At 39.1% G+C, this 19,834-nt stretch overlaps 1 long non-coding RNA gene across 21 annotated transcripts in view; it reads left to right on the top strand.

Moving 5' to 3' along the window:
- The window catches only part of LOC144317386 (uncharacterized), a 126,793-nt gene that overhangs the window by 36,088 nt on the left and 70,871 nt on the right, over positions 1-19,834 (top strand). For 10 of the 21 annotated variants that reach the window (XR_013383379.1, XR_013383380.1, XR_013383372.1 and 7 more), the window contains 3 exons: positions 955-1,020; positions 10,510-10,654; positions 11,347-11,516. This is a non-coding gene — a long non-coding RNA (uncharacterized LOC144317386). Of the gene's footprint in view, positions 1-954; positions 1,021-10,509; positions 10,655-11,343; positions 11,517-15,291; positions 15,348-15,584; positions 15,774-19,834 lie in introns of all 21 variants that reach the window. The other 11 variants (XR_013383381.1, XR_013383387.1, XR_013383382.1 and 8 more) reach the window with 9 other exon arrangements.

Raw genomic sequence — 19,834 nt, 5'->3', positions numbered from 1 at the left:
CGATCCCGGGTCTCCAGGATCGCGCCCTGGGCCAAAGGCAGGCGCTAAACCACTGTGCCACCCAGGGATCCCTGGTTGACACCTGTTGATGAGAACATTGTTCCTCCCCTGCTGGAAGAGAAAAAGGCCCAATCTGTTAGGACACATAAGATTCCAGAGGAACTCTACATCCTTTTCTACCATCTATAAGTACACTTCTCTCAGAAAGACAAGTGACAGTAATTCCCAGTTTCCTTCCACGGTAGTGATCCCTCCTCATTTTTCCCTACTAGATCGTAGGAGCTGGAAGGTGACATGAAAGCTGGTGTGTTTTCTGTACTTACATTGTCTAACTTTGTATACAGTCACAGTTATTCAGAGGAAAGAGAATCTGCTTGTAAATCTGTCTCTGGACTAGAAAGTTAATGCATACTCTGCTAAAATATATTTATCAATTTGTTACAGTGCAGAAACTGAACCATTGCTTTAGGAGATTAAAGTTAGCATTTTGCTATGCTATCACTATTCAGTGTTATTGGGGATCGTATGGTAGGAATTTTCATGGTATACTGGAGTTGGCTTTTGGCAGATTTAGGTTTCACTATTTATTTATTTTTTATTTGGCAAATCATTTAACCTAACCTAGACTGTGGACTCATCAGAGTTAAGGGAATGATAATAATAGGTATTATATCACAAATTCTCTTGGGAATCTATGAGGTACTAGTGAATTTGCTCTGTCGGCTCTGAAGCCCACTCAAGCAGAAAAAAGTCATTCTAAAATGTCCTTCATGATTTTACCCCTTAAATGCATATTATCAATCAAATTTTGCACATTTTATGCAACACAAGAATATTTCTAGCTTTGCTCTTCCTGTGTTATTTATCTTTCACAGATTGTCTAGAACTATTCAGTTCTTTAACCGTAATTTTAACACCTTTTAAAACAAATAAACATGAAATATTGTGTTCCAGATAAAGCTATGAATGCTTCTGACGGTTCCATTTCAACATGTCCCACTGGCAGCACATGAGTGCTCAGTAAGTATGTTTTGAGGAAATTCTGGGAACACAGCAACCAGAGCATATGGCCCTGGCTCTCATTCCCTCCTGTTTTAGTCTGTAGCATGAGAGATCAATGAGGAGGAGCAGGGTCTCCAGGTAAACCCTGGAGGCATCTTAGATTTCACTTATAAGGAAAGAGCAGGTCCAGGATTTGGTTCTATTTGGGAAAAGAGTTTACCAGTTGTAGAGAGGAAGTCTTCTTTGTCCTTTAGGACTGAGGCAAAGTCTAGAATTTTGTATCTTCCAGACTGGTTAGCTGATATATCTTCCTGACTGGTTCCTAACTTTCTTTAGGAAATGTTGCACCAGCCAATTTTCTGTCACCTTGGGAAGGCCTGCCTCATCCAACTGCCCCTGGAGGGCATGGGTAAGGGCAGTTATGTGGGTGTGTGGAGTTGCTCCCAGTTCCTGAGATTTGGAGAGAGCTGTTACATACTGCTAGGAGATCCAGGAGCAGAAAGTCTTGGCAAAGGGTGAACTATTTGCCATTTTCTGGCTTTCTATTGTTCAAAAGATCTTAAAGTTTAACTGGACTGCCCGAAGCTTATAATGAGGCAGAGACAGGTTACAACTCAAGTGCACTAGCAATCTGAGAGGGGAAAACCCATCTGATTGTCTGGAACAGGTAGCCCCCATTGAGGTAGAGACAATAAAAAGTGCCAAGTAAGATCTTTCATAAAAAACATTAGAACTCTCAAGTGAATAAAATTGGAGCATAAAAAAGGACTTCTGCTTTGAATTTAGGAAACATGGTCCATGACTTAAAAAGTCCAATAGAGGATTTGAAAAAAGAAGATAGACCCTGTTGAGGATGCCTTGGTAGCTCAGTTGGTTAAAGTGTCTGACTCTTGGTTCTGGCTCAGGTCATGGTCTCATGGTCATCATCTCAAGGTCATGTAATTGAGCCCTGCGTGAGGCTCTGCACTCAGTGGGGAGTCTGGTTGAGACTCTCTCTGCTCCTCTGTCCCTCCCCCTCTAAAAATAAATAAATAAATCTTAAAAAGAAAAAGATAGACCAGAAGTGGAGTTGGAAACAGAAGTGGAGTGTGGAAGATCAACAGATGAAACAGCTCATCCCACAAATAGGCAGAGATAAAGAAACCACGAGGGGAGAACAGGAGGCTGAGAGGGCAGGTTCAAGACTAACATGTCATCAGTGGGAGTTCCAGAGACAGTAAGGGGGATATTTATGCAGACCATAGAAGAAAATGTCTCTCATTTCAGAAGAACTTGAATGAGGAAATTGACTGAGCTGACTTTAGTCTCAGGCAGAATTAAATAAAAGACACACAACCAGGATATGACTTAATCTGAGGATAAATGGAAAGTATCATGAGTTTCTTCCCAGAAAGAACAATTCATGTACATAGAAGAAGGGATTAGAGTAGTATGAGAGTTTTCATCTACAATTCTGGAAGTCCAAGGTCATGAAATAACAGTGACCACTTAGAACAAAGTGAGAGAAATTAAATGAAGATGACTTGATCTAGGGAAAAATTCACAAAAATATTTTACATAATTGATTAATCCATGATCGCAAGGTAAAAATGGAGAAAAGTGAAAATTTTGCTGCACAATTTGCAGCAAATCATGCAATATGGAAGTTAACATAAATGGTTGAGAACTGTCAGAAAAAAATATATTTGTTAAATAATGAGTTTTTGAAACAGAGGAGGCATTCTGTTGTGGGAGAAAACAAAGCCAATAACCTGGAACTAAAATTTATCTCAACAAAATCTAAGAGTTGGGAGGAAGGATGGGACATAGGAAAATGACTCTGGAAGGAATATTTGATCTTGTTGAGCTGCAGTGCAATGAGGAGGAGTTGGAAGCCTGCATCTCAAACCCAAATATAATAATAGAAGAATAAAAGTTTGATATCATAGGAATGAGAAAATAATAACTATTCACATTAAAAAGCAATTTCCAAATTATTAACAGAGAGAAAGGAAATGAGTAGAGACTTAAGCCAAAAAATATTAAGAAAGGGAAAAGAGGAAATGATCACAAACCACAATACACTTTAAACATAACATAAAAGGAGTAAAATCACTCATTCAGTTATTCTATTAAACGTGATGGGATTAAATCCTCTTTCTCAGTATAAGATGCAGGAAGGATGATCTCCTATAATGAAGACATGGATATAAAGGTTGAATGAATGAATTTATATGTGCAATTTTCTAGATTTATCACCTCAGATTAATATATTCACTATGTCATATAACTCCTTTGTGAGTATAGTTGAATATTTCTGTTGTGTGTTGTCTCAGTAGAAGGGGATTCCTGTGTCAGCCCTTAGTGGTGGACATTACTCTCCCTGGACCAGTCTGACGGTGGGACTGGGGGTCACAGGACATAGGAATCCTACATGAATTACGAGGTCAGGTAGGCCTCGATTCTATTTCGTCTCTGCTCTCCACCTGCTGTGTAGTTCTAGAAGAATGACTCCTAGGGTTTGGTTTCCTTACCTGGTGATGCAAACATTGATCTTGAGTAGTCACCATGAGGCTTACATTTGTTGGTATACGTAGAATTCTTTGGAAATTTCTGTAGCACATAGCAGGCACTTGGTGGATATTAACTATTTAGTTGTTTCTCCATCTCTGTCTTCTAAACTCACCTAATCCATCTTCCCAAACAAAATTCACAGAGTAGGGTGAGCCATGTCATTCAGGCTTGGCATAGCCAGGAAAAAAATGGAAAGACAGAGGATCATAGAGACTCCAGAAATCTTCCCACACCTTAGGTTGTTGTGGCTTTGGTGATGCAAGGGATAACAGAAAGTGCACCTGTTTAAACAATGAAAGTCATGCCAAATTGAATGTATGCAAAGGCAAAATATCCAATTCAGTAGTATCTATTTAGATTACCTTTAATATTTACTTGAATATTCTGTTTGGTAGTCATCTGTACTCCATTTTCAAGTATAGTTTTGACAATAATTTATAGCTCATAGTTATGATATTTCCTAGATGTGATTACTTAAGATCATTGAATAATTCAAGTTCCTCTCTCTCCTCTTTCTTCTTTGCTATGTCTTTTTAAATTGTCATTTTGTATCTTTAAAAACCTGTTTTAGAATTTTAGTTTATTTCCATAAATACTTCTGTTTATTTTGCACTGGGACCTACTAAGAGGAAGATTTCAAAGGCAAATAAAACTTGTTCCCTGACCTTACAAAACTCAGTGTATAATGGGAACATAAGCAAGTAAATAAACAAATCAATTATAGGAGGTGCTAACGTGCATAGACAGGAACCTGGGGTGCCAGGAGGACAGGAAGAAGAAGCCTTTAACTCAGACATGGAAAGTTAAGGAGGGTGATCTGTGAGCCTAGTCTTAAAAGAGGGTTAGATTTGGGATGGTAGAGTAGGTACAGTAAGATGGAGAGATCAGAGGAGTGGAGAAGGAGAGCAACGGCAAGGTAGGCATTGGCAGCAAAGAAGTAGTGGAAGCAAAAGGCCAGGGTCTGTAGAGAGCCCTGTCAAGTGAGTGTCTGTGGACACTGCTAAAAAAAAAATAACCCTTACTAGAACCTCATGGCAATGCCTATCCCAAAGGCCTGGGCTCTGTGATTCCTTGACTCCTTCTTAACTATGAGAGCCTGTGATTCTGATTCCACTCAACAAAGTTCCAGAGGATTTTGCTGCTGGGGTACATGTTTTCCTGAATAGAGACTATTAAAATCTCTGGGATGGGTAGAACCATGTGCAGTTTTGAAAGTATCATGTTATTATTCTCTCCATTGAGAATCACTACAATAAACTGAGGTGTCAAGGATTCATCCCCCTCTGTCTTCAAAACCAATTACTGAATAGATCCAAATCCTCCAGGCATACAGAGGTTATCTCTTTGCAGGAGTCAATAGACAACCCCCCTCCAATTTCCTGGATCCACACTCTTGGCCACCTTCCAGTTCTGAAAATATCCACTCTGCTGGCACCATGTAAAAACTCGTTTTTACTTGCCACATATTCTCTGGCCCAAATCCCTACACTCCTGTGTCATGCAAAAACTCATTTATGGATTTAAAACAGATTTTTTTTTTAGGGTTTTGGATCAACTGCTAGAACTAGAAGGAGCAAAATAGTTATGCAATCATGATACTCATTGGTTTCTCTTTATTTTGAGGTGTCAATACTAGTTTATCTAAGAGTAAAGTTTTAAAAGATGCAGGGAGGGAAGAAAATAAATGTAGATTTCAAAAATATTTTTGATAATTTAATATAATAATTTTATTGACACTATATGTGCTTTTATGCAAAGATAATGTCTTTTTTTGTGTGCACAGAAAGTATTCATTAAAGTGTGTATGCATGTGCATAATATATACATAGACATACATATCCCAGAGTAAAATAATGAACAAACTCTTCTACTATAAGACAACATTCAAGGTACAGAAGCATCACATGGGCTTACAAATCATGCATAGATTACTTTTAAAAAGGAACAACTTTGGTCTTTTTAAAGTTAAAAATTATAATCTTAATATGCATCTAAATTTAATTACGTAACTCTTAGAGTAGTTTTCTCTTTGTGGGAGGAACCCACAATTTCTCCCTCTCTCTTATGTATTTCAGCAATTGTTCACATGCCCTGAAGCATCAGAGCTGTTATCAAATACATTTTTGCATAAGACTAGAGTCAATTTCATCACAGTTGGGGAAAAGAATTTTGTTGTTGTTTTGGTAGAGTCTGTCCCCCTGTTATTTCTTTCATCTCTTTAATCTGATTCTAGTGAAGTGTGTAAGGCCAATCTATTAGTGTTCTCTCCTACAAAGTTCTGGGAGCAGGGCTGGTAAATTCTTTTATTTTCCATTGAGTTGTGTTGTGATTTGATAAAATGGGAGATTTGTTCCTTTACTCATCCTGGCTACAGGAAAGAAGAGGCAAGAGCACTGAAATACCAATTCCAGGGGCCCATTTTTTTTCTTTTATATGCCTCCCTTTCTCCTTTTTAAATTTTATTTTTATTTTATTTTTTTATCTTCCAGCATTCATCTCCCCTGCCCTCTGAAAATCCTGTGTTTACTTTTGAACAATGGTCAGCCAGTAAAATCTTCAACTTGGCAGCAGACCAAGCTGTCCCTAAGTGAGCAGGGCAGCTCCCCACAACCCCAAGAGGGGCAGGTGGTTCTTACAGGGATACTTTTCATAGGCTTTATAGGAGATTATAACTTTATAGACTGGCATTAGGCCTGTAAAGCAATGATGATTCCTAAAAGTTAGAAGAGAAGAAGGGGGAGGTACATTGAATAAGCCTGGATTGTTGCCACTTTGAATGAAGCCTTCTTAAATTCAGAACCCAGCAGCTCCCTTGTCATTCTGAGATTCATATCCGTGGAGATGATGCTGACTGTGGTTATTGATCAATGATAAAACAAGATTTCAGAATAGAAATGCTTCTTATTGAAAGAAGGGGTGTTGTGGGAACTGAAATTTTCAAAGTCCTCCTACCTTGTCAAACAATTAAATGAATAAATAAAAAAACGAATAAGAAAATTCAGGTTGAAGGGCAATTCAGTCAAGTTACCCTAACATAGCCTGTATTTTTGTCTATTCAAATGTGTTTGCCCCGGAGCCAAACAGCCAGCTGTGTTCTGCTGGGTGATGTATGAAGCAGAAAGAACACCGTCTAATTTTTATATCCAGTTGAGCCTGAAGTACCTTGAGATGGGGAGGGAGGTGGCACATCTCACTCCCACTCAGGAATTATTATTCATGCAAGAATCACTCATCAGCTATCCTGGTAGCCCTCCCTAATTCCATTAACCCCTCAACCACTGGGTGGTAAGTAGGAGGGGCTTGAGGTCTAATTAAAATTAATTGGTTGAATGCCAATTAAGGAGGAGCTTTTTGAGTTTTGTGTTTTTGGAGGGCCTGGCTGTGTTTTATTTACTTTATATTTCCTTTCTAGGCAGTGGTAAATATACTCTAGGTCTCTTTCCATATATTTCTTTCACTTTTAATTTCTCTTGGAATAGTCACCTGTATGGGGGTGAAGTGCTTATGCAAATAAAGGAATGTCACAGATTACTTATTTAGTGATCTCCTTTGGCAGAAATTCTCATTGGAAGGCTTCTCAACCTGGGCAGTTTCTCTCAGTCAATACCTCCTGCTTTTTTCTTTTTTTCTAATTGGAGTTCGATTTGCCAACATATAGAATACCTCCTGGTTTTTATGTAATTCTGGGAAGTTATTGTTTGGCTGTTTACGTCCCCAATCACTTCACAAAAATATCTGTCTAGAACCATTTAGAAATGACCTCAGAAATGAAACCCAGTGCGCAAGGAAATGAACAAAGGACTCTTTGACTTTGACAAAGACTTGACAGAGAATTAGACACTGAATTATCTGGCCAATCTCTGGATAATTATTAATTATTTTAATAGTACATTTACTTGTGCAATTCATTGAAATTAGATCTACAGGTTTTCTTTGTAGCATCTGTAGAGTTAAAAGGAAGACAGGCCATATCTAAATAGTGAAATAAATTAAAATTCCAGCCCAGTTGTTACAGTGTGCTTAGGCTGCTCACCCAATAAATAGGATTGCAGTATGTTTGATCCAGTTGTGATGCAAGGTATTAAAGATTGCATAAAATACTTAATAGGTACTAAAAACGTCTGTAAATTTCATAGCCATCTGTAGATAAGAACTTGTGGAAACTCAGATGTTAAAAGAAAAGTGACATATGGATTTTAAAACACTGCTGCCTTCCAGCTCATCAGTCACCAGGATCACAGTGTGCCTGAGACACCTCCCACTGTGTGAGGAGGTGATATCAAGAAGGAAGAGGGTGCCACATCCCAGCTTTGTTAGGGATGCTACATACCACTTACTTACTGCTTCTGAGCAGTAGAAATAATCAGTTTTTCATGTGGAGTTGTAGTTCTAAATAGACTCTGTTTGCTGCATTAGGAAATTCTACTGGTTAAGAGCATGGATTTTGGAGCCAGATTGGTTCAAATTTCAGTTCATCTCTGTGTGACCTTGGGCCAATAGCTTAACCTCTTTGTGCCCCACTGTCATCACCTATAAAATCATAACAGCAATGGTCACCTATCTCATATAGTGAGATTAAATGAGTTAATATTTGTAAGGAAATGCACACATAGTAATGCTATTTTTAAATACTTTTTATGTTGTAAGAAGTAATGTCCTTTTAAGAGCTGGGTACATATGATTTTTTTGTCGTTGCTGTGGCTGATTTTAAATATTACTAAATATTAAAATCTTTAAAAAAATAAAATAAAATCTTTTATACGGGGACACCTGGGTGGCTCAATGGTTGTGTCTGCCTTCGGCTCAGGGCGTGATCCCAGGGTCCTAGGCTGGAGTCCTGCATCCAGCTCCTTGCAGGGAGCCTGCTTCTCCCTCTGCCTATGTATCTGCCTCTCTCTGTGTGTCTCTCATAAATAAATAAATAAATAAATAAATAAATAAATAAATAAATAAAATCTTAAAAAAAATCTTTTATATGAAGTGAAATGCTGTAGCTCAAGTCTCATCACATTTGTTAAGAAACCAGCCAGTCTATCCCTGACTGATCTCCCATATCTCTGAACTGGAAAGGGAATGAATATTTGCTGAGTACTCACATCCTGGGTAAATTTTATATATGTTATATCTGTCTCTTCCACAAGAGACCTACAAGGTATATAGGATTAGTTCCATTTGACAGGTGAGCAAACTGAGGAAAACCTAATTTTACCTCTTCTCTTAGTCTTAATTTGAGCATATATAAAATGAGGATAGTGATATTTTCTTCTCAGAATATCCAGCTAAACTGACTCATAAACCATAAACTTTGTAGTTCTGAGGAGGAAATATGACTGTTTTATATGAAAAGTTAGCCTAAGAAAAAAGAAAAGTCTAGTTTTGTGGAGGGTCTCTGAATCCAATAAGCTAAAACAGTTATGACAAGGTGTATGTAATACATAGTATATGCCCTTTCCAGCCCCTAGCTGTTTAGAGTTGGTCTGAAGCCTAGTAAGTTGCTAAGGGCTGCCATGGTGTTCTTCTTTGGCAGCTCTCTCTCCAGAGACAGCACTGCCTAGTGTCTTCTCTGCAATGATAATTAGAGTAGTCCCCAAAGGATTTCTGTCCTTAGGCAAAATGTTAGTGTGGTAATCCTAGTTCTGTTTCCCAAATATTTCTAGTCCTTCTCTTTAGCATGTGGTAGGAATAGGGCCTGCACTCTTGAGGTTAGTTGTGGCCATATGACTTGCTTTGAACTATGAAGATTGATACATATCAGTATGATGAAAGTTATGTGAACGAACAAGAAATAAATCTTGTTGTTTCAGGCCACTCACTCTTGGGTTTCTGTTAGGACACCTTAACCTAACCTATCCTGACTGATATAAATGGCAAATAAGTTCTTCAGTTAGGTGTACTTGGAAATTTTATAATATTAGAGTAGGTAGTTTTGAGGTCTTCCAGGTCAGGCTGTAGAAGTGGTTGGAGACAGGAAAATAGAAAAGAGAGACAATAGGAAACAAAATGTTTCACGACACCTAGCCAGGTTTGTAGTGGCCACTCTGGCTTGAAATGAGGTGCCTGGTTCTTTGACAAGTATTTGCCTTTAATACGTAGCTGGGTACTTTCTGTAGAAGCCACCTACTCTCTTGATTTGCTGCCTTTCTGTCACCAGCACTTCCTGTTACCAGCACTGCATTTGGAAGAATGAATGCAGGGCATGTGGTGGGCAGTGAGGGCACAACAATGAAACACATGGCATCATTTCAGCCTGGTCACAGTCATAGGATAGGATCACAGTCATAGGATAGAATCACTTCATATCACTATTGCCAGAAGATTGATCTCATGTAGTTGCAGAATACTTAAGAGTGTCAAAGGAAGCAGTTTGTTATTTAGGAGAGATCACCGAATTGTCCCTTACTTCTCATTTTCCCCATTGTGTCAGACTTGGCTAAACCTTTAAATATATAACTGAGCTGAAAAGAAAAGGAGAAAAGAAAAAGAAAGAAAGAAAAGAAAGAAGAAAGAAAGAAAGAAAGAAAGAAAGAGAAGAAAGAAAGAAAGAAAAAGGGAGGAAGTAAGGGAAAAGTCCCCTTGGTGTCACAAATGGAAAGGGAATTTAGAGCCAGAACACAAATCTCATGAACTGATGTCATCAATGTTAAAAAGGGATATATCAGATTGGATAGAGGCTTTAAGGGCTAAGGAATTGGGCTTCTACACCCAAATAAGGCCAAGAGATGTGGTGTTAAGCCTGTGTGAGATAGAGAAGTTGAACTTACGTAAAGTCAGAACCCTTAAGTGATAGCACTAGAAGGATTCTTCCTACCAGCACAGGGAAGTGACCTGAATGTATTTTTCTGCCCTGGGCTATGGGTGGACAGAGAGTCTTCTAAGAGAAATTTAAAAACTAGGCTTGCCTGCACAAGCTGTGGGCGTGGACTATAATTTTCACTACATGCATTTTCACTACAGGACTTTCCTCAGGGGTATAAATTAATGTAAAATGTATCCTGCACCAGAGAAATTCCTAGAGTGCCAGCAAGAAACAAATGCAAAGTTCTCCATAGCAAGACTGCCACAATTTCCAGCCCGCCAGGAGGGAATAAAACCTCGTAAGGTAAGTTCACAATAAAAATTATAAACCACATGAGGAAATGATGGATCCTAAAATATCAAGATAGTGGGAAAATCCAAAGAGACTTTAAGAATGTTTTAAATAATTAAAATAGCATGGAAGCCATAGGGAAAAGAACCCATTATGAACTAGAAGACGCATATTTGAAAAAGATCCAAACACAATTTCTGGAAACAAAAAGTATAGTCATTGAAATCATATGAAACCTAAATTTGATGTGTTAAACATCTGGATTAAACTTAGATAAAGCATTAATGAACAGGAAGACATATTTTGGCAATTATTCAAAATGCAGCATGGAGGGGGACCTGAGTGGCTCAGTCAGTTGAGCTTCCGACCCTGGGTTTCAGGTCAGGTCATGATCTCAGGGTTGTGAGATGAGCTCCTCCCTCAGTGGGGAGTCTGCCTAAGATTCTTTCTCCCTCTCACTCTGCTCATGCCTCTCTTGGCCCCCAGCTCACACTCTCAAATAAATAAATAAATAAATAAATAAATAAATAAATAAATAAATAAATCTTTAAAAAAAACCCCAAAAAAACAAATGCAGCACTGAGAGAAAAAAACAAAATGATGTGGAGGCTGAGGCATAAATTGAGAAGAATCAGAAAATAAGGGTAGTGGTGATCAGACCACATTTAACTGAATCAATAATGAGTGAAAATTTACTAAAGCAGGTGACAAAAATGAACCTTAAGAAGTAAAACGAGTACCAAGCAGGATAAATAAAAATACATCCACACAAAGACTTATCTTGGAAAAACTGCAAGAGACTAAATATGAAGTAAAGAAGAACCGAGGAAGGAACATTTATATGTAGAAAGGATTTCTCATCAACAAAATGAAGGTAAGAAGATAATAAGAGGAATATGTTCATAGAACTGAGTGGGGGGGAAAAGTGCATCTTTAGAAATCCATTTAGACAAAGACTGAGTGATGTCCATTCACAGAAAGTTGCTGAATGAGATATTCTAAAGTAGGTATGAGGGAGATTAAACCCAGAAGGAAAGAGATAAGAGGCACTGGTGAGCCAGGAACTGGTAAGCAGTGAACCAGATAGTTGTCTTGCCTGACATGCAAAGCTTTTGGACAAAAGGGTTCCTAGCATAGGGAGAACCTCAGGTCAGGCTCTATCTCTCAGAGAAGTTCTGAACATGCAGGGCACAGGGAGCTCAGTTATCCCCCAAGGGATATTCTTCTTCAATTTTCAGGAGTATTTTTAATATTGAAAGGTCAACTTCTAAGCCTTGATGTGCAATAAACACTCATTAAACAACAACAACAACAACAACAAACAACATTCATTTGCTGAAGTCTTAATGCTCAGCCTTTTGATCACTTTACCTTGTGTTGTGTCTTTATGAGGAATAGACCCCATGTGATATTCTCTTCTCTGGGCCCTGAATCAGTAAGACTTTGGACAACAAACCAGTCCTTACAATGTTGTGTATCTTGTCCTGCTCTTTACCACCTCCTGCCCATCTTAGTTGCCAGTAATCTCTAGAACTTGGGTTCTTGGTATTTCACGTGTTTGGTTTGGACCATGCATTTGCCCATATCTAGCTCCTGACCTTGGCTCACTCCCACCTGCTTTCACTTTTCTCATGATTAACTGCCCCACCCCACTTCCCAGATCCCCCATTTTTAAAGCTTCCTCAATATTTTGTTTATACTATTATTGTGGTATTTTATTATATATTTAAAACATAAATATTGTGGGAGATATTTGCTAATACCTTCACAAGGAAATAATCCTTTGTCTAGGTATATCTAGGTATTTTACAAGTATGAATTATCATTTCTTTTAATTTTTATGCAAATAATTTGCAACCAGATGTCTAGTGGCTGAAGCTATAGGCATGGGGAGAGGTAGAAATTTGGTCAGATTCTCACAGATAATAAGTCACATAATCACAACTGAAAGCCTGATGAGAATAAACTCAATGCCTATGCTCTTGACCATAGTGCTGTTTTGTCCCCACCTCCTTTTAATTTCATAAAATTCCATTGGGAAGGGCCACCATGTGACTTGTTTATTGGCTTCATGTGCTGGCTACGTGGGATGTTACTGGGAAGATGAGATCTTGTCAGGCATAGGGGTCAGGATAAGGCATTGAGATGACGATTGGAGTACTACCTCCCACTTGATTCAGAATAGTGCACAGCTAGTGACCCCAAGGATAGGATGTGACCAATCACACCCATTATCCATTAAACCCTCAGTGAGGAAAAATGTATGGGCATCTCAGAAGATGAGGTCTTCCTATAATACTGAATAATTTGGTAGCTCGTGTATGCCAGGAAGTGAGTGGTTTCTGCAATTGATTGTGGAGAAATATGAATGTACTTTAATCACCCTGAGTCATTGTCTTTGCTGAAAACCTCTCCTTTGGTGTCCATTCCAAAGGAATCTACTGCTACATCTTTCTTGACCTGGTTTTGTTAATAGCAGAGCACTATGAGGTCCAACTCTAGCCACTCTAGTTAGCACCAATGTGCATAACTACTAAATGGTTTCTGACAGAATCAGGAAATAATTCTTGACTTGGAGCAAAATAATTTCCATTTCCCCAGAAAAAACTACTGCATGCATCTTTCTCTTCCCTTTTCTTCCTTTTTCTCTTTGTGTGTCTCCAGACAGCCAGCCATCCCTTATTTCTCTCCTTCCCCCCTTTCTTTCCTGTTCTCATTAGCTTTCACCTGCATTTTTTTTTTTTTTAATTAGAGAACTTCCCTTGAGTTTCTTTTGTATCAATTCAGCCTCACTTAACTTCTTGTCAAAGGCAAGGGGGCGGGGGGAGAGTTACCTAATCAAATAGTGTTGATACAAACCATATGTTCAAGAAGTTGAGCTCTCTCCCACTGGTTAGAGAGAGAATTAGATAAGCCTGGTCTTCATATCAATAGTTAACAGTTTAAGGAATAGCAAGAGTCTGTCTCTCAGATTGCTAACACTTGGCATTTCTGTAAAGCAGTGGTTCTAAACCCTAGTTGCCTAATAGAATTACATGAGATGCTTTAAAAAAAAAAAACATTAATGCCCAATACTTGCCCTCCCCTCCAGGATTCAGATTAAATTTGTCTGGGCTGGGACTTGGGAATCAGTATTTTAAAAAACAAATCAAAACAAACAAACAAAAAACAATTTAAAAAAGTACACCAGGTGATTATAAATACTTGAAGGTATTGGTCCGTAAGGGTTCTTTTCTTATTCAGCATACTTGTAATAAATGATGCACTGACCTGAGGACTAATGACTCTCACAGAAGCCAGGAAAGGGTGTGGACCAGAATTGCTTAGTGCAGTGGTTCTCAAATGTGCTCCCTGGACCAACAGCATCCAGCCTTGTCTGGGAACTTGTTAGAAATACAAATTATTGGGCCTCACTCAGAACTCTGGAAAGGAACCCAGCAATCCATATCTTAACAAGCCCTTCAGGGCATTCTGATACCCTAGTTTGAGAACCATTGTGTTGGAACCTTATTACTACCAGTGTGTTCCAATCTCAGCATCATGTCAGAGCCTGTTCGGAAATGCGGCAAGTCAGACCCTCCTCTAAACTTACCAAATAAGACTCAACATTTTAACAGGACCCCTGGTCAATTTTATACATATTAAAGTTTGAGAAGCACTGTGTTAGAGGAAGTATATGTATTTTAAAAAATCCCTCCGATCCCTTTTTAAGGTATGTACATATGAAGGCAACATTGGCTGGTAGGACAGATAAATACAGAAATCTGTGGCTTACCGTAATGCAAATTAATTTCTTGTTCAACTTAAAGTCTAATCAGTGATGGAGGGAACTATGTTCTACACAGGACATGGAGATGACAGAGACTGCTGTTTTCAAACTGAGCTTCCAAAGTCACTCTGAATGTGTCAGCATCCAGTGGAAAAGTGGGGAGGAGAGAGTGGAGGATCTCCTGGAAGTTTTCTCGGTCTTGGCCCAGAAGTGATGTGCATCATTTCCCCCCCCCACATTCCATTGGTCAGCACCCAGCCACAGAGTTCTGCCCACATATAAGACAGGGCTACAAAATTTGATTTCAGGCCAGGCTGCTACCCAGCCACAACCCCACACCATGCAAGGGAAACATGGATCTTTAGCAACTGGTTACCAGCCTTGGCCACATGATGGGCCCCCAAAACGACCACACAGGAAGAGAAATGTGGGGCTGATCCCACTCACCCAAAATCTCTCTGGAGGGGAAAACTCTGTCCTTTAAAATTACTTATTCATACTTTGGTATGGATTACAGGTATCATCCCAGAATTTTTAAGTTTAAATCTCCTTAGATATTAGATTCAGAATCTAGTTATCCTAGAGATTTAGGTCTAATGAAAATATAAGTAGAAAGTATGTAAGATAGAGAAAGATGCAAAGAAAAGGGGAACCTGGTTGACCACTTCATGTTCACTGAAGTTAGTGTTTACAAAGCACATTCACATATATTTTAGATGCAATGACCTTATTAACGCAGTGTTATTGTCTATAATTTTCATAAGAGGAAGTGAATTCTGGAGATGTTAAGAAACTTTTCTAGGGTTACAAAGCTGGTATATACAAGGTTTTCATGTTCAAAGCATATTTCTTTTTCTTTTCTTTTCTTTTCTTTTTAAAGATTTTATTTATTCATGAGAGACACAGAGAGAGACGCTCAACCACTGAGCCATCCAGGTAACCCTCAAAGCATATTTCTATTGTGAAACATGATATAGTCACGACGGACAGATTTGAAGGTGTCCTCCATCATCCCTGACTCTTGGCGTTTGCACCCTTGTATAAATCCCATTCTTTGAATGTGGGCAGTACTTGACAATTTACTTCTAGCAAAGGTGATGGGATTATGCTATGTTACGTAGACTGTCTTGCTGGCCGACTTGCTGGAGAGTGTGTGTCTCTCTCCATTGCTAGCTTTGAAGAAGCAAGCTGTCATGCATCCCTCAGATACAGGGAAATGGAATCTGCCAGTGAACTCTGGGAGCACAAATGTGGCCTTCTTCAACTGAGTCTCTGTTGGGAGCCCGGACCTGGCTGCTTCTACACCTAAGCAGAGGACATAGCTTAGCTGTGTCAGGATTCCCGAATCACAACCACCGTGAGGTAATAAATGTGTGGCTTTTTAAAAAAGATTTATTTTTTTATTCATGAAAGACACACGGAGAAAAAGGCAGAGAAATAGGCAGAGGGAGAAGTAGGCTTCCCTACCAATATGGTACTGATCCAGGATCCCAGGATCATGCCGTGAGCCAAAGGCAGACACGTTTTAACCGCGGAGCCATCCAGGAGTCTCAAATGTTTGACTTTTTATGCCACTGTATTTGTGATGTTCAACTTTCAGCTGCTGTTGGTTGCATTTGTATGTGCTTTAGGAGCACGTGGCTTTTGTATGGCCGAATTAATTGACCTGACAGTTACTTTTTCACTAATCCTATACATATGCAGTTACATCTTCTGCATCTAGTTATTTGTAAAGCATATAAAATGATAGCTCAATAGTAGGGAATTCAGTAGATTTTTCTAGTTGCTATATTTATAATAACCCAGGTATCTGGCATTCCTTCAATAGGGGAAAAGGATGACTTGCTTCCCTTTGTTACAATTTCTTGGCTCAAATTTTCAACAAACACATGGAAATTACTGGAAGTATCTTCTGGGAGTAGATTCTGACTCCTAGATACTGTTGTCCAGTTCATTTTGACTTCTTCAATTGGAAATATTCTCTCATTTATATCCACTAATGTAGCAGCTGCACCTTTGTATTTATAAAACTCCACAAAATATTCTGGTTCATTCGCTGTATGCTCTGTTGTTATTTTAGACCTCTAACATGATTCTTTTGACTAAATAATTGAAGTACAGGGCTTTGCTCACATCTTCAGAGACTTTCCCTATGTAAGGAGTTTGTTACTGCCTCTCCATCTTGGAGGCTGTGAAGAAACCACCAGGAAGGGCAGGATCGTGGGAGACCAGGGGAAGGAAAACAAGGAAGAGTGTGGGGCTCCAGCTAGGATCAGAAGGGAAGGGGCACAGCGCTGCTTTAGGCTCTTTACCTCAGCCTACTCTAAATATTTTGCTACACCTAGAAGGAAGACCAGGAGAAAGATGAACGAAATTAATTATGCTCTTTTGATATAGAAGGCAGTGTTTTCTATATTCTGTCATCAGTCAGCTCTAAGCTGAAGCCAATTCTGAGGCTGTACATATTTGTTAAAAAGTATCTAAAAGGGACACCTGGGTGGCTCAGTGGTTGAGCCTCTGCCTTCGGCCCAGGGCATTATCCTCAAGTTCCATGATCGAGTCCCACGTCGGGCTCCCTGCATGGAGCCTGCTTCTCCCTCTGCCTGTGTCTCTGCCTCTCTCTCTCTGTGTGTGTGTGTCTCTCATGAATAAATAAATAAATTTTTTAAAAAAAGTCTATAAAAGCTTATGTATTTTTAATAGTCTATTTCCTTTGTTAAAAGGTCCCATTATGGGAATCCTTTAAAGAGTATCTACAGCAGCATACTCACAAGTAATTTTTTTTGCATATAAAAATCAAAAAGTAGGGGCACCTGGGTGGTTCATTGGTTGAGCATTTGCTTTGGCTCAGGTCGTGATCCCGGAGTCCTGGGATCGAGCCCCATATCGGGTTCCCTGCGTTCCCTGCAGGGAGCCTGCTTCTCCCTTTGCCTATGTCTCTGCTTCTCTCTTTCATGAATAAATAAATATATATTTTTAAAAAAATCGAAAAGTAAATTTCACTGTTTTAAGTTACTGTAAATTTAGTTAATGGGGTGCTATCTGGGCCAAGTATGGCACTAAGATGAAGACCTGGGGTCTTGTCCCAGATTTTTTATTCATTCATTCTTTCATGAGTCCAGCTGCTATTCATGGAGTGCTTCCTATGTGCCAACCTGCTATCAACATGGCTTAGACCAGGGGTTTGCAAGCTATAGTTCCCCAGCCAAATCCAGTCTGCTACCTGCTTTTTAAAAAAAATTCTATTTGTACAGAAAATGTTTGTGACCTCTGGCTTATCCCTGGCTTGGATTCCTGGTCTGAGTAAAGAGGCCATAAATGTCTACCTTGTATGACTTATGGCATTCTTCTGTGTGTAGAAAAGTGGTCTTTAAAATGTGAAATAGCAATAGCTACAATTTATTGAGAACTCATCATGACTCAGGTGTTTAGCTCAGCCTTTTTTAGATGGGCCATGTCATTGAATCCTCACAAAGTCATCCTTATCCTGGATTTCATGTGACAAGTGAGGAAACCGGGGCCTCAAGAGCTTGATTGACATAGCTAGAGTGACAGGACCAGTAAGTGCAAAGCCTGGCTTCACAGCTTAGGAAGATCTGTTCTCAGTTCTCTTATCTGTCTGGTGGGGATGAAGCATCTCTCTCAGCAGGGCTGGAGTTCAGACTGAATGCCACGCGAAAGCTAGTGTGAAGACCTGGCACAGTCCAGAGCATATTTTAGAAATATGGCTTATTTTAGAATAATACTGGCTTATTTTAGAAAAATCATCGTTAAGGATTATGTCGCCCGAGCTACCCAACAGATGTACCTAAATGTATTTGAACAGTTATTCACTCTGAGCATCTTGATCTTTACGAGCATTTAGTTCCCAGCAATAGACAGCGCCTTAGAAATGATATGTAAATGGTGTAAACCCACGAACTGTTGCTGTAGTGTCTGGATGTCACAAATTCAGTTACTTAACTCACCCTGTCCCACGTGTCTAACCAAGGATTGAAGGCTACACACTTTCTGTAGAATGCTCAATGTTAAATGCTCCATCTCACATGTTCTACACATCTTAAAATGCCATTTTTCCCTCTGTGGAGAAGGGAGTGGGTAGATGAGTAACCACCCTAAACGATGAATCACTCTGTGTTTCAATGCTGTTCCGTTAATTTAAGTGACATTTTGACAATAGCATGCTGTCAGTCCAATGATTTGACCTATACAACAACCTCTAATTATTACTAATTAAATAATTAATTATTCATAGACGCGCATTCCATTAGCATAGTAGAGATGTGTTGGAATATGAGTTATATGTGGTTTATGAATCTTCAGAAAATAGATTCTTTAATAAATTAATAAAGGGGCTCTGGGGTTTCATTAAAAGGTGGCTGGAGGGTGTGCTTGCCTGTTTCCAAGGAGACCACAGGTGGTTCGTTGCTTTTTTTTTTAAGTTAAACTTGTTTGGGCTAGATGATTTTTTTTTCACCCTTTTCTCACTGCTCTGTCCTCAGGCAGAGTACGGAACATTTTAATGAAACCCCTGTTGTCTTCATATCACTTTGATCCCCTTGTGTTCTCTCCAGTCTACACATTGGCCAGTCGGATGAAGGGTTTCAGATTTTCCCCCCAGTATTAAAAACTGTGGCATGCCCTCCATGAATAAACAACATTTCGGTGGAGACCCAGCTAAGAGAAAGGCAGAGCAAACAAAGGGATGAAGGAAAATGCATAAATTCAAATGACACGGGCCTCATTTACCCACTTAATTACCCTGACTCCTGACTCTGTTAGCCACTTGCAATGATTTTTCCAGTTGAGCCTGATTTTAAAAACTTAGAGAAAAATAAGCTCATCCATTTTCTTCCCTCTCAACAATCTCTTTGCCACATGGAGTTCCGCGTCTTCGTTATCTCACCGTAATAATGATCATGGTAATATTAATATCTTCCAGCACTGCTCACTAAATAGTGATAAAAATAGTAATATTAATGTTTTCTAACATCCATTTTTGATGCTCTGAGGCGCATTATAAATTCTGTCTTTGTTTAAGCAGTGGGGAACCCACAAAATATCATTACAGTTATCATTAGAACTCAAGGGCACTCTCTGGAATCTGAACCCTAAGTGGGGCGATGTCAGCAAGCATTCCAGGACCATGGGTGGAACAAGAAAATGAATAAAATAGAATTTTTTATACCGTTTCAACATTTGACCTATTTTGGAAGAGATTATTATTTTTTTTTAATACCTGCTGATTATTCTCACAAAAGATAGAGGAACTTGTTTTTCTGAAACCAGCCACATTCAGCCCTTCTAAGTCACTAGGGCCCATCCCCCTAGGCTTGATTTTATTTCTACTCTCTTGGCTCTTCTTATACACACAGGAGGGGAAATGGATCTCTACCTAGCACCAGCGACCTGCTCTGTAGGAG

The sequence above is a fragment of the Canis aureus genome, chromosome 7 (genome assembly GCF_053574225.1).
Source record: "Canis aureus isolate CA01 chromosome 7, VMU_Caureus_v.1.0, whole genome shotgun sequence".
NCBI classification, from domain to species: Eukaryota; Metazoa; Chordata; class Mammalia; order Carnivora; family Canidae; genus Canis; species Canis aureus.
This window is presented reverse-complemented; position numbering and strand designations above follow the sequence as displayed.